A 12,284-nucleotide genomic window follows, 5' to 3' on the forward strand; every position below is an offset into this window, starting at 1 on the left:
CCCTGTCAGAAGCGCCTGTGTTCCTCCCAAGGGGAGACGCTGGTTTGGCCTCTCCTACGAGGCTGTATGTGGGGTTCTGAAATCTTGCCTGCATCTCAAATTCTTTTCCTACAGAAAGCAGAATGTTCCTAATCCTGTGCCAGGGGGCAGCTTAAAAAGAACTCTTCCTTTGTGTTTGGGATTCCCTTGACCTTGGCCCCAGACCTTTAGCAACTGCCAGCCTCTCCCTTCTTCCCAGTTGGTGCTTGGGTTTGCCTTCTGCCTGGCTTCTCATTCTGCTTCCTTCCCCTGCTTCTCTTTTCCTAGCTTCTCTCTCTCTTTTCCCCTCCCATTTCTCCCCCCGCCTGCTTTTTTTTTCTTTCAAACATCTCAGCTTGCTTTCAACTTGCTCTTCTGTAAGCACCTAGCTGCAGTTCCATGTCACAACTTCTGATTGTTGTAAACACCACTGGGGAAGGCTGGTAGTCTTGTCTTCCTTGTTCTGATGTTCACAGATATGTAAAGGTCTCATCTGGACAGCATGAATCCTAAAGAGGGTGGATCAAAAAAGTGTTTAAGAGCCCTCATGTCACGGGACCCTGATGCTGAGTGAAAGTGGATGTTAGCAACACTTACCAAAAGGCAGGAGCTATAAGGAACATAAATGATTCATAGGTCATGTGAACATATGGCAGCATGCAGAGGTGGGGTCTGGGGAAAGCCAGTGAAATCAAGCCTGGCCAAATGTGGCAGCCTCCTTGACTCCGCATTGGCTGATTATGGTTCTGCACAAACACAAGCTCACTTGTTCAAGAGAAGCCAACAGTTCAGGTTCTTCTATCATAAACAGGGTTTGACTTCTTGTAATGTTGGCAGATAATTAAAACTTAGAATTGGGGGCCAGAATTGTGACACATTGGGCTTAGCCATGGCAATATGCTGTCAGCATTGCATCCCCACTACCCCACTTTTGATTTAGCTCCATGTTTATGTGGCTGGGAGGGTAGCAGAGGATGGCCCAAGTTCTCGGGCCCCTGCCACCCATGTTGGAAACCCAGATGGACTTCTAGGCTCCTAACCTAGCCTGACCAAAGCTGTTGGGGCCATTTGGGGAATAAATCAGCAGATGAAAGATCTCTCTGTGTGTTTCTCCGTATCTCTTTTAAGCTTTGCCTTGCACATAAACAAAATAAAAATCTTTAAAAGAAAACTCAGGGAGATGGTGTTGTGGCATAGCAGATAAGCCATAACATGTAACACCAGCATTCCATATGAGTGGGTTCATATCCTGGCTGCTTCACTTCTTCTAATTCATCTTGATGCTAATATGCCTGGGACAAGCTAAGAGGAAAGCCCAGGTGATTTGGCTTCTGTTCCAACTCCTTGTTAATTAAAAAGTCCTCATTCCTGGCTCCTGGCTTTGGCTTGACCCAGCTCTGGCCATTAACAACCATTTGAGGAATGAACCACAGGTTGGAACATCTCTTTCTCTCTCTGTCTCCCACTCTCTCTCTCTCTCGCTCTTCCTTTTATCATTTCTGAGGGAACAGGCATTTAGTTAATGGTTAAGATAGCTGCTTTCCACAGGGGCGTACATGGGTTCCATTTGCAGCTCTTAATTCCAGCTCCTGACTTTAGCTTCACAGGCCCTGATGATTGCTCGAGTAACTAGGTTCCTGCCACCCATATAGGTGACTGGTGGTCCCACATTAAGAGTTCTCTAGAGCGCAAGGGTTTAATTCTACATCTCTCTCTCTCTCTCTTTCTCTCTCTCTCTCTCTCTCTCTCTAAAAAAAAGAGGAAGAAGTGGGGATAGGGGAGAGTGATATAGCATAATTGGCTAAGCCTAAGCCTCTGCCTGTGGTGCTGGCATCAGTTGGTGTCCTGGCTGCTCCACTTCCACTCCAGTTCCCTGATTACGGCCTGGGAAGGCAGAGGAGGATGGCTGCTGTCCTTGGGTTTCTGAACGCATGTGGAAGACCCAGAAGAAGCACCTGGCTTCAGATCAGCCTAGCTCCAGCTTCTGTGACCATTTGGGGAGTAAACTAGCAAATGGAGGATATCGCTGTATGTCTCTCTGTATCTCTGTCTTTCAAATATTTTTTTTTAATATTAAAGGTTTTTTTGGTTGTTTATTTACTTAAAAGGCAGAATTACAGAGAAAGCAAGAGGGAAAGGAAGAGATAGATCTTTTCTTTGGATGAATCATTCCCCAAATGACTGCAATAGCTGGAACTGTGCTGATTCAGAGCCAGGTCTTCCACTTGGGTGCAGGCACCCCATCACTTGGACCATCTTCAACTGTTTTCCAAGGTACATTAGCAAGGGAGCTGGACTGGAAGTGAAGCAGCTGAGACTTGAAGCAGCACACACACGGGATGCTAATGCCACTACCTGCTATATCGCAGTGCTGGTCTGCCCCTGTCTCCTTGACAGCCCTTCAGCACCCTGGCTTTCCGATTCCTGGTGCCCTGCCCTGCTCTTTCATGTTCCCACACCCCAAGACTGCTGCAAGTTGCTTGAACCTTAGCTCACTGCAGGCTTTGTTCATCCATAGAATCCTGCAGTGTTTTTGTAATTCACATTTGCCATCAGATTTTTGAAGGACTTTTATATGTACATGGATTTCAAAATGGTTTACACCAAAATAAAGAGATCTTATTCCACTGTCCATAAACCTTTTAAAGTTCCCTCCTGTTTTAATATAGTGCTGACATGCAGTTCTGGGTCTGTTTCTCACAATTCTGGGCCCACATAAGTGTGTGTGTTTTTTGTTTTTTAAGATTTGTTAATTTTTTTAATTGGAAAGTCAGATATACAGAGAGGAGGAGAGACAGGGGGAAGATCTTTTGTCTGCTGATTCACTCCCCAAGTGACCACAACGGCCAGTGCTGCGCCAATCCGAAGCCAGGAGCCAGGCACCTCCTCCAGGTCTCCCACATGGGTGCAGGGTCCCAAGGCTTTGGGCCGTCCTCAACTGCTTTCCCAGGCCACAAGCAGGGAGCTGGATGGAAAGTGGAGCAGCGGGATTAGAACCGGCACCCACATGGGATCCTGGGGCACATTCAAGGAGAGGACTTTAGCCACTAGGCCACGCCGCCGGGCCCAAGTGTGTGTTTTTAACATTTTTTATCTGTGTATTAGAGAGTGAGAGAATGCTCTCATCCTCTGGTTCACTCCCCAAGCACCTGCAATGACCAGGGACTAGTGCCACAGCTGCAGTTGGGAGCCGGGAACAGAGAACCAAGTTCTTGAGCCATCAACTGGTGTCTCCCAAGGTATGCATTAGCAGGACACTGGAATTTGGAGTGGAGGAGCCAAGACACAAAGGCACTCCAGTATGGGCTGTGTATATTCCAAGTGGCATCTTAACCACCACACCCAACACTTGCCCCAGAAGCATCAGACGTGACAGCTACCCACAGATGAGAAAATTTTCTGTGGCAGTCTGGGAGTCCAGCAGAGTTTACACCACTGGTGCGGAAAACCCAAGCATGCATGCAAGAGGGTGAAAGAAACAGCTTCACTCGGCTTGCGTCACTGTCCCTCAGCCCAGCTTGGAACTAAGATGGACCCCCTCTAGGCCTGCAATAGGGAGCTGGACAGTGAGAGTTCACAGGATGCTCTGCCAAGGGCCTGCCCAGACGGCTGACGTGACCAGCACAAGGGGGAGATGGGGAGAGGGGCCCGGGGATCCCATCAGGAGGCCTGGAGCAGCCTCACCTGCAGAACCCTCCCCCAGCTGGCCTACAGGCACCCCAGATGTGTGCAGAACAGGTGTGTGTCTTGATCTTCTTGTGTGTATGATCACTCCGAGCTATCCCAGCCTCTAGAGTGAATAAAGAAACTTTTTCCTGCCAAAGGCCATTTGGATATTAATAACATCATTTGCAGATCATACAAGATTATCAGCTTTAACACTAGCCAGTTCTAAGATGTATTGGATTTCAAGTCCCACTGCAGTTACCTTGGCAGGGCCAGACGACCCAGTGGCTTCAGAGGCTTTATACAGCCCAACAGCCAGACAGCAAGGATCAGGAAGGATCTGTTTGCTGTGGGGATTGTGCCAAGGTACAGGAAGCCTGACAGGTACCTAGCGGTACTGCAGATGGCCTCATGAGTGTGTGTGTGTGTGTGTGTGTGTGTGTGGGCATGCATACATTTGGAGACCACGAGTGTGGTGAAAAAGTAAGATGACTCAATTACTCCTGCAGTTAAAGTGCCCAAATCAACATACGAGACTGTTGCTAGGTTATGTATAGAAAGAGCAAGCAAGTATTTTTCTCTTCTAGGTGCTATTGTTGAAATTGAATTTTCCAGAAGCACTTTGTCTTTGACTACTTTATCTAATTCAGGATGTTCTTTTCCAGAAGGGTAGAAAAATATATATATAGTTCTATATATAGTTCACTGGAGACCCTCGGACAAATGGTAGCTATCTGTTGATTTGATCAGGCCTGCCACAGTTACTATGGAAACCTGAGCACTTTCAGATGACCTTTTAGATATAAAACAGAAAATCTGTGTGCCTAATATGGATTCTGCTCTTTTTTTGTCCCTAAATAACTGACTTAATTACTTTCTAAATTTTGTGGTGTTAGAAAAATTTTTCTGAGCTGCACATCCATTGAAAAAGAGATTGCATTAATGTTTGTACTTCAGCTTTATCTTAAACCTGAAGTACCACAAGATTTAGTATTGGAAGCTGTTGTCACCTGCTCATTAGGTCACTGTCAGAGATCCACGCTGCCCTTCAGGCAGATAAGCCCTTGAAAAGCCTCTGCAAGGAATAGCTTGCAGTTCTGACTTCCTTGGGGCAGGAGGGGAGTGCACTTGTAGGAGAGCATCGGAAATGTTTTTCGGCTTCTTTTATCCTAGAGAAATTTTTTTAAGAGACCAAAAGAAGATTGTACATTCCAGCTGTCTGCCCCATCCTAATGCATGCTCAAAATGATGTGGAAAGTCGTAAGCGGGTGGCCTTGTGGGTGGATATTGCTGGTTGAAGAGAGAACAAGCCTGATATTAAATGTTAGAAGCAGTTGCCAAGTTTGCCAGGCCCTGGTATGCACCAGGAGTTAGCAGAAGTACCAAGGATGCTCCCTTCCACTTACAGGAATTGGAAGGGCAGGAGACACAGAGCCCTGCCCGTTGGTACAAACATCAGCAGGGTGGCAAGTCCTTGCCTACTGTATCTCAGGCACCACTGTCTGCCCTCCCCAGGAAAAACCCTGAGTTAGTGTGACATCACATGTAAACAATTTGGTGTTTTCCCTTGATCCATAGAGAATCATGATTAACGCGGAAGAGTCCCCAGGAAAATCAGTCCCAGGAGTTCTAGACCCCTGGGAGTCCTCATAGAGGAGGTAGCAGCCCATGCCCTGTATACTGACACCTGCAGGCAGGATGGGTGGGCCAGTGGCACCTGGGAGGAAGGGAGATTAGAATGTGGAGTTTCAGGCCTTGCCTGATATTGCACTGATCCCACCTGTATTTGCACGCAATTGCCAAGTGATCCTCCAGCCCAGGAAGATGTAAAAAGTACTCATGAAGACGATGAGACCTCAAAGATGAAGGAAAAACTCAGTCTCCACAGTGGTGAGGACCTATCACTACATTAAACAGCACAAGCTGTGGTGACCCACACTCAACCACCTGTTTTTGCTTAGCCCACAAGCTAAGAATGGTTGCCATATTTTTAAACAGCTTAAAAATAATCTAAAAATGGTGAAGCATGCGAATTAGGTGAAATTCAAATTTCAGTGTCCATAAACAGGATTTTATCAACACAGCACATTCACCTGTGTGTATATTCTCCGTGGTTGCTCTTGTACTACAGCAGCCGAATTATAGCTATGCAAAAGAGAGTTTGTGAATACAGAGTTTCAGCCATGTGCCATCTGGTCTTGTGCAGAAAAAGTTGACTGAGCCCTGGCCTCATGAAACAACAGTGTCAGGACTGGGAGGGGACATTTACTGTCATCTTCATTGATGGGAAAATGGCAACACAGAAGGGACATACTCTAGCTGCTTGGTGAAGGACCCGGAGCTCCTAGCTAAGACCACACTTCTCCTTGACTTCTTCTCCCTTCTCTTCCTCCACCCCTCCACAAACCCCCTTTTCTCATCTCAGTACTTCACTGCCACAGTGGAGAGGAAGCAGAACTTTCTTCTCAGCCCATGGCTTCTCTGCTAGGCAGTACGTAGATGGATGAGCAGGCATCCAGGTGAGGTGTCAGACTTAGGCCACAAGTCAGTTCTGTGTCCAGTCTCCACTCATGGACCCTAATCAAGCCTCATTGCTGAAAAGATCTGTGCTCTCCTGATGTGACATGGCGCTCCCAAAAACTTAGGACCACCAAGGTCTCAGGAAATTCAAAATGGCAACCCCACCCCTGCTCCCCAAAATGAGGGCCAGGATCTGTGACTGCAGTGTTCATGGGTGTCATAGTTTGCATGAGTTTGATCTCTGCATTCTGAAACTGTTGTCAGCTACAAGCAATGATTGCACTTTGCAGCTCACCCAGGCAACCCGTTGGTGTCCTAAAGCATCATCGCTCTGGGATTCAGTCAGTTCATTGATTGTCGTGTCTTGAGCACTTAACTGAAACTGAATGATTAACACGGGGCAGCAGTGCCACCTCCACATGGAGCAGAGCGACTTTACTTCCTCATATCCACCCAGGCACCAGACATGCAGCCCAGGACATGAGCCCATGGAGCTCTTGTACATGTTGTGAGGGAGGGGACGAGAGAGATGGGTGTCTGGGCTGATTCCCCACATTGACCTTTCCTTTGCTTTGTTTAATTTTTTCCTCCAAATGGGGATCTATGATATCCAAGCACGAAATAGCCCACAAGTTCTTTCTGAGTCCATTTGAATCTAAGAAGACGCCATCCAAAGGCTGCTGGAAAGAAGTGAAGCTGTGCAGTCATGGTATGGTAGTACCTCTGCTGAAGGGATTTTGTGCCCAAGCTCAGAGAGAAGCTGGAGGTGGAAGCTTGTCCGTAAAACCATGCCAGGTGCTCTGAGGGCACCTCAGCCAGTCCAGGAGATCTAGTGCCCAGGGTCTTTTCAAGCAGGTACTGGGATGTCCAATCAGAAAGGAACAGGGAAAATTGTATCTCCTCCAAGATTTCTGAACATTAAGATTCCAATCAGATATCTCTGTTGGTCCCTCCTGATGTGGATTAAGGTCACATCAGCCTTTGGGGCTGGACTAAATTGATTTATATTGAGAACAATTATAAATTTGTGATTACTGAATTAAAGGACCATAGAAGCGATAAGAGATAACCTATCTGAACCTTGTGAGGAGCTATAACACAAATGACCCAACCACTTTCCTATTTTAGCAGACAAAGCTTTAGAAGTAAAAGAATAACTCTGTTTCCCTTTGATCTCCTCTGTTGAGATTCAAGGCTGTCAGAACCCACTCGGTGCATGGAAGTTAGACATGCTCTTGGGTTCGCCCCCTGAGGCATCTCACGGGCCGTATGAACTCCCATTATTCATCCTGTAGATTTCTTCATGAGAATCGTCTCAGCCGGTTCTCCAGTTAGCACCTGAGGGACTGTACTTGCCCAGTCACAATGGGTTTCCTTGAACAGTAACGGAAAGACAAAAAGAAGCAATAAGCAGTTCTGGTCATCTGCCATCCAGTTAACCCACCAAGTTGTGTAATCTTGGGCATTTCAGGATACTGAGGGGCCTTCTGCTTCAAATTTGGTTGATAGTATTCATGGCAAGTTTGGTTTTATTCCAGTTGTTTGAAAGATGGCAGTGCGTGAAGCTCTTGTGTATCTCCCTGTGTGTTACCTCGAGCAAATGGGTTAACCAAATCCTGCAGCATGTAGGTAGGCACAACTCAACATGTTCCTGATAGTAGGAGTGTGTGACCTGAGACCACATCTAGTCACGTAAATGCCATGAGGAAGAAGAGAAGAGGGTCCCAGCTCCCATGGCTTGATTCCAGACCTTTCAAACAGCCCCACCAAGGGCTGAATGAGGCCCATGCTGGCGAGGTCCTGGGCAGCGCACCTGCCCAAGTTCACCGTCCGGCCCCTCCCCCTGCTGCTGCGTTGTCCTCAGTTCGGATTTTTCTATAGAGCTTGTTTGTCTAAACAGAGCCTTTCCCCTTACTAAACTAGCTATTTTTTTTCCTTTTGGGAGATGTCATATCCACTTCTTGAGGTAGTATATCTCCTACCCTCTCTTCCACTTGGCCTTGTGCAAAAATACTTGCCTTCATTTTTTGTAGCTGCTGACCGTCGGCCTCTGAGCATGTCTCCCAGTGTTAAGGATGTAGTGTGCATCGTGCGAGTTCTCATCTCATCCTTGCTCGTGTCTTAGTCCATCCAGGCCCCTCCAAGTGGCCAGCCCGACAAGGGGAAAACACTAATAATTTGTGTATCAGTCACCGAGAGAACTTACCAGACTTCTTGTCAAACTAGAATCATTTTAATATTTATCAAGGAACTATTGACTAAAGGTAAATTCAACCTACGATTTATTTTCAGTTTTGTGGATGTGTATATTTACATGGGCATGCGGTTAGGATGGTACACTTAGACTACATGAATGCCTTTACGTGGAATGTATGTGCTGAAACATACCATGGGCTAACGTCATCAGAGTGCTGCCATCTTCTTGATGCCTATCTTTATACTGCTCACTGTACTGCATTTTTTTTTCTCATTTTAAATTTTTTGCCAACTCGCTTAATTATTGCAACATCATCAACCAACTGTTCTATTCTCAGACTATCTGGTAGAATTTTGCAAGTTGCATGTGAATTATTTTTAAAACCTAGTCTGTTATTTCTGGTGGCACTGCTGTCTTCTGGGCAGCTGATTAGTTGCAGCTGCACTGTCTATGCATTGCCTTGTTAGTGTGACAGCCCTCGGGCATCACTGTTCGTGGTTGGCATGTCTGTATCCCATTCTGGAGTCCTGGCTTCAAAGCTTCAATTCCCAATTCAAGCTTCCTAGTAATGCAGACCTTGGGGAGGTAGCAGGTGACAATGCCTGCCACTCACATGGCAGACCTGGGCTTTACCTGCATCAGGCATTCGGGGAAGTGAACCACTAGATGGATATCTGGTCTCTTTGTTTCTTTGCCTCTCAAATAATTCAAGATAAAGTCAGCCATAGATTGTCACAGTATATTTATATCAGAAAAATCTAGAAAGCATAAACCCTCAAGCTAGAATCCATGCAGAATGTTTGCTTTCCTAGAGGGAGTATCTGCTTAGTACTGACTTTGGAGTTTCTCATCTCTAGAATATGGGTGTGCACCCCCAGACAGGTCATCTGAAAAGAACCCAGGAGGTAAAGGCAGAGAAATATTTCTTGAGGTTTCACAAGTCTTACAGAGAGGGTGACCTTGTCCATTCAGGACCCATGATGCCACTGCCATCCTCAGATGTGTGTTCCCAGTCCTGTTGCATGCCAGGCAGCATGGGCACTTTGGAAGTGCCCCCAGGCAGTTTCTCCCCACTGTCAATGCCTCCCAGAAGCGGTAAGAGACACCTGTTTATAAACAAACAGACTCACCTGGGGGCTCACCCCCAGGACTCTCAAGTGATCCTGGGAGCACAACAAAGAGCTGATTTCTCAAAAAAAAAAAAAAAAAGGATCAAGGTATTATGGTCACTCCACTGGGGACAAGCTAGTGACTCTTGCTTAGCAGGGAAGACAGTGGCCACATTAAATCTAGGCTCAGCCTGACCCTCTTCTAAACTCCCTCCTTCTGAAGTCCCTGGTTGAAGGCTTCCTCCACCTTCAAAGTGACTTGGTCTCAGTCACTTTTCTCCACTTCCTCCTGCAGAGAGAAGGCAAGTTTGTGAATCCATGCTTCAGCCACATGTGTCCTATGGTGTGGACACAATGAACAAAGCAAGAAAGGCCCTTTGTGTCCCTGGGCCTGTGCCTGCTGATAGAGATGGGAAACCCCTTTCCCCAAGGCTCCTCACCTGGACCTCTCCTGCCCTAGAGACCAGCTCTGATAAACAACCCCTGTCATCGGCTTAGCCACGATCAAGTCCCCTGTGGCCCCAGGACCTCCTACCTCTTCACAAGAAGCCCTCAATAACTAGCTTAACCTCTGCTCCCTTCCTTGAGGATTATCACTCTGATACTGCCAGCAACTACCAAGCCCTGCTTTCACCCTCCACCTGCAGGCTGAGTCCACGTCACAGAAGAGGACGCTGAGGCCTCGCATTCCGGTCCAATTGTGGTGAACCCCAAATCCCATGCTCATCGTTGCTCCTGACACCCCAGATTTCCCCATGAGCCCATGGTTCCAAAGTGCCCTAAGAGCAGCCCCCAGCCACACAGCTGAGCCAGCCTTGGAAGCAGGTGTCCCAGTGGTTATAATTAGGTCCCTGGCTTTTAAGCACTGGTGTGGTTTTAAAACTATCTCTATGAAGATGGGATGAAATCAACGATTATGGAAATGCCATGCTAAATTTAATGCCCATCAGCTCCACTTTCATAATGCTTGCAGTGATCCATGAAGGCATAAAAGATGCAGATGGAACCGCCAAACTGATATCCACAGCATCTCAGGGACGGCGAGGTTGCTATTCCAAGCCTCGACCTCTAGGTACCCATCGTCCTGCTCATCTCCCCTCCTGAGGAGGGCCTGGCCAGAAGCCCCCTCTCTGGGGGAGTCATGGCTTGGGTTTATGCTTTATCTGTCTCATTGTCACTGACCTCAGGAGCTACCACTCCGCTTATTTTACCGCACATTTCCTAAGAAGTGGCTCTTGCATTGACTTTTGCCCTCATAGAATTGTCATCTTGCATTATTTTCTGGGTTCTTTGTTTCTACCTTAGAGGTGAACTCAGCGACTCTGATCCCCAGCCCTTGCAGGAGGTCCTCTCACCTCTGTCACTGCTTGCTTTCCCTTCCTGCCCCCTTCTCGAACCTGTGGCTCATGGATCCAAGCCCTGGAGGGAATGTTTGGTAAGATGCAGAAAGCACACCGAGCTCTAGAACTGTGCCTGCTTCACATGGAGATGCCAAAAACCCACTCCTGGCTTCTGGAGGCACCATGGTTCCGGGAGGCTCCTTGGTTCCAGGATCCCCATCAGCCTCCGGGTCTTCTTCTGTGGAGGTGAAGCTGGGGTGATTCCCTTTCTGCCTCCTGTTTGTGCCACTTTGCAGCATGAATTAGGCCTTGGCCTCCCTTGATGGCCTAGCAAACCTTCTAAAAGATCTGACCAGAATGCAGCGACTCGAGGAAATCGGTGCCACCAGAGGGCAGTAAAGATCCGTGAGTGGAAAACGCACTGATGCTGCACACCGCTTGGATCTTGCAGAACTTTCTAAGGAACTTGATGAGGTTGACCTGTAGAGAGAGTCCCATCGCCCTGTGGTCCCAGGACAAGGCAGGGCCTGTAGGCCCATGCTGATGGCTCTTTCCGTGGCTACTGTTTGGCCACAGAGAAGCACCCCATTTCTAAGCAACCTGGCTGTCTGAGAAACCATTTCCTTTGATTGCCTAGATGAGTTCCCAGGGCTCCTGACCCAGCCACAGCCAGCATAGCCCCAGTGCCCAGGGCAGCCCGCCTAGCAGGAAAACAAACTGGTTTCAAAACACCCACCAGTGTCCCCAAATATCTGTAACCATATACCACAGCCAGGTCTGTTCACACCCGTCTCTCTTCTCAGGTGGGCAAGAGATGCCATCAGCTCCCTTGGAAGTCAGCCACTCCTTTTGCAGATAGAAAACGTACCGAGAGCCACTTTAGGGGGGACACGTGTGTAAGCCTGGGCTCTTAGCAGCTTGGAAGGACTAGGGACAAGGCGCAGAGCAGGTGAAGCAGATCAGCCTCCTTCCAGGCTAACCACCTGACAGATAGGTGTGGCAGCAGTCAGTGGCCAAACCTAGGAAGCAGGGTGGGGAAGATAGGGTGGCCATGGAGAAGCCACACCAGGTGCTGGCAGCGGCCGACGCATGGTGCGAGAGGAGCCAAGCGCTCTGCTTCGTTTCTCACATCCGGCCAAGTGCGGTGTCGTCGCTGCCGCCAGTGTCACTTTCCCCTGTGGAGTATGGCTCGGTCACCATAACAACAGAGGCCTGCTGGCTTCCTGCAAATTCATTTTTTAACAGTGGAAACAGCCCTGCTCAATGTGCTCACAGAAACTATCTCTCATTTAAAAAAAAAAAAAAGGAGGAGGAGGATGTAATGCCCTTCCCTCACATGTCTGCTCTGCCGAGTGAGTGCTTAGCTCACTGTGCTGTGGGGGCCACAAAACTTCTGTGTCCTGTGAGAGTCAGCAAATCCTACAGCATGAAAGA

At 47.9% G+C, this 12,284-nt stretch overlaps 1 protein-coding gene across 1 annotated transcript in view; it reads left to right on the top strand.

Annotated features, from left to right (window-relative positions):
- PRKCA (protein kinase C alpha) overlaps positions 1-12,284 on the top strand; it is a 378,435-nt gene that overhangs the window by 317,002 nt on the left and 49,149 nt on the right. The window lies entirely within an intron of this gene.

Source organism: Ochotona princeps, chromosome 17, assembly GCF_030435755.1.
Source record: "Ochotona princeps isolate mOchPri1 chromosome 17, mOchPri1.hap1, whole genome shotgun sequence".
NCBI lineage: Eukaryota > Metazoa > Chordata > Mammalia > Lagomorpha > Ochotonidae > Ochotona > Ochotona princeps.